General features: G+C 48.1%; 1 pseudogene across 1 annotated transcript; it reads right to left on the reverse strand.

Moving 5' to 3' along the window:
- Positions 1 to 1,874: 1,874 nt before the first annotated feature.
- On the reverse strand, positions 1,875 to 2,467 carry LOC308271554 (glutathione S-transferase P-like; annotated as a pseudogene). Its single transcript has one exon. The product of its transcript is annotated as a glutathione S-transferase P-like (transcript).
- Positions 2,468 to 3,073: the final 606 nt, after the last annotated feature.

Here is a 3,073-nt window from a genome sequence, read left to right on the forward strand (position 1 = left end):
TAAGACTCGAGGATCACGGTTTGCGGACAGCCTCAGCTACTTAGTGAGGCCCTCTGCAACTCAGTGAGACCAGGTTTCAAAATAAGAATAAAAAATAGGGCAGGGGGTGTAGCTCGGAAGTCAAATGCCCCTGGGTTCTATCCCCAGACCTGCAAAAAAGTAAAATAATTAATTAATGAATTAAATACAATGCCTGACCATCAAATTTAGAAGAAGGAAGATTTGCTGGGTATAGTGCCGCACTCCTGTAATCCCATTACTTGGGAGGCTGAGACAGGAGGATTGCAGGTTCGAAGCCAGCCTCAGCAATTTACAAGACCCTACATCCAAATGAAAAAATTAAAATATGACTGGGAGTATAGCACAGAGGTATAATGCCCCTGTATTCAATCCCTAGTACCAAACAACAACAACAACAACAACAACAAAAACTCACAGTGTCTCTAGTTTCTGAGGCTGTCCTCAAACCGGCATTTCTCCTTTCTCAGCCTCCTAAGTGTTGGGATTACAGGGGTACACTACCACACCCAGCTTGCTCACATTTTTTGAAGATCTTGGGGTTCAGTCCTCGTGAGGCCAGGGTCTGGTCTGAGCACGGTGGTGGGAAGTAGAGAAAGCTCTGTTCTTCACATCATGGAGGCTGGAAGCAGAGCTAGCAGGAGGAAGAAGGGTATATACTCCCCAAGGCCACACCCCAGGGTCCCTCCTTGGCATCCAAACCCTGCTTCCAACATTTCTACCTTGTTTCTGTGAGGGCTAAATGAAAAACATTACAAGCACAAACAGACCTATTTAATAGAAAAAAGCTGAGTGTGGTGGCGCAGGCTTGTAATCCCAGCATTTGGGGGCAGAGACCGGAGGATCATGGTTCACTGACAGCCTCAGCCACTTAGCGAGGCCCTCAGTAACTCAGTGAGACCCTGTTTCAAAATAAAGAATTAGAGCTGGGAGTGGTGGCGCACGCCTGTAATCCCAGCATTTGGGAGGCTGAGACGGGAGAGGATGGAGGTTTGCAGACAGCCTCAGCTACTTAGTGAGGCCATCAGTAACTCAGTGAGACTCTGTTTCAAAATAAAGAATAAAAAGAATAGGGCTGGGGGTATAGTTTGGAGGTAGAATGCCCCTGAGTTCCATCCCAATATCCAGAAAAAAGTTAAAAATTTTTGTTTAAATTTTCATGGAGTCAAATATTTCTACTTTTATGAGATTATGGTGGCACATACCCGTATTCTCAGTACCTGGGAGGCTGAGACAGGAGGATCGGGATGTAGAATGCCCCTGGGTTCAATCCCCAGTATCACCAAAAAGCAAAACAAAAAAATGTGTCTACTTTTAGTAGGGCATAGTGACACATACTTGTAATCCCAGTCCTTGGGAGGCTGAGGAAGGAGAATAGCAGGTTTGAGCCCAATCTAAGCAATTTAGTGAGGCCCTCAGCAACTTTGCAAGACCCCATTATCAAATAAAAAATAAAATAGAGCTGGAGATGTAGTTTGGAGGTAGAATGCACACACACACACACACACACACACACACACACATACACACACAATTTTTTTGCCTACGTTTTTCTTTTACTTGATTATTATTTTTTAAAATCTTTATTTTTTATTTTTTTATTTTTTGCGGGTCTGGGGATGGAACCCAGGGGTATTCGACCTCCGAGCTATACCTCCTGCCCTATTTAAAAAAAAAATTTTTTTAGTTGCTTATTTTTTTTTAGTGTCAGTAATAGTTTTGTTATTTTCTTTTGTGGTACTGTGGATTGAACCCAGGGGCATTCTCTCTCTGAGCTATATCTCCAGCTCTACTTTTAATTTTTTCCCCCACTGTATTGGAAACTTTATTGGTCCTGGAGAAGCGGGCTGACAGCCTTACTGTTTCCCGTTGCCATTGACCGGGCGGTTCACGCGGTTGGGGGAGGTCAGGAAGGCCACGTAGGCAGAGAGAAGGGGAAGGCGTCCAGGAGCCGGGGGCCAGGACCTGGCGGATCCCCAGCACACCCAGCAGGTTGTAGTCGGCGAAGGCGATCTGGTTGCCCACGATGAAGGCCTGGCCGCCCTGGTTCTGGGCCAGCAGGGTCTCAAAAGGCTTCCGGAGTCCGGGCAGCGCCTTCACATAGCCATCCTTGCCTGCCCCATAGTTGGTGTAGATGAGGGTGATGTTTTTACAGCGGAGGTCCTCCACGCCGTCGCTCACCATGTCCAGGAGGGTCGCCTCCCGATCGTCCTTCCCGTACAGCCCCAGCGAGCGGCCCAGGTGGCGCAGGATGGCATTGGACTGGTACAGGGTGAGGTGTCCATCCTGGAACGTGGGGAGCTGCCCGTAGAGGCCTTGAGCGAGCCCTGGGACCAGGTCTCCTTGGTCACCACGTCCTCCTTCCAGCTCTGGCCCTGGTTGGCCAGCAGCATGCGCATGGCCTCCAGCGCCCTCCAACAGGGAAGTAGACGATGGCGTAGGGCCACATGACTGCTGCGTCGCTGGCGGGCGGCTCGCTGCGTAGGTAGACCTCGGTGGCAGGGCTGGGGCCTACTTTTAAATTTTATTATTTATTTATTTTATTTATTTTAGTGGTACTATGGCTGGAACCCAGGGCTTTCTACCTCCGGGGTATACTCCCAGACCTATTTTTATATTTTATTTGGAAACAGGGACCCACTAAGTTGCTGAGAGCCTCACTAAGTAGCTGAGGCTGGCTTCGAACTTGTGTAATTCTCCTGTCTCAGCCTCCCAAGTACTGGGAATACAAGTGTGTGCTACCACGCCCAGCGTTAATTTTAGTTTTTTTTTTTTTTTTTTTTTTTGTGTGTGGGGGGGGGGTACTGGGAATGGGAACCAGGGGCATTCTACCTCCGAGCTACACTCCCAGCTCCATTTTTTATTCTTTACTTTGAAACAGGGTCTCACTAAGTTGCAGAGGACCTTAGTACCTGAGGCTGTCCTCGAACTACGATCCTCCTGTCTCAGCCTCCCAAATGCTGGGATTACAAGCGTGCGCCACCATGCCCAGCTTTAATTTTAGTTTTTAAAACAGGGTGATCCTAAGTTGATGAGCACCTCACTACTTACTGAG

Source organism: Muscardinus avellanarius, assembly GCF_963383645.1.
Source record: "Muscardinus avellanarius genome assembly, chromosome: 12".
In the NCBI taxonomy this organism is placed as follows: domain Eukaryota; kingdom Metazoa; phylum Chordata; class Mammalia; order Rodentia; family Gliridae; genus Muscardinus; species Muscardinus avellanarius.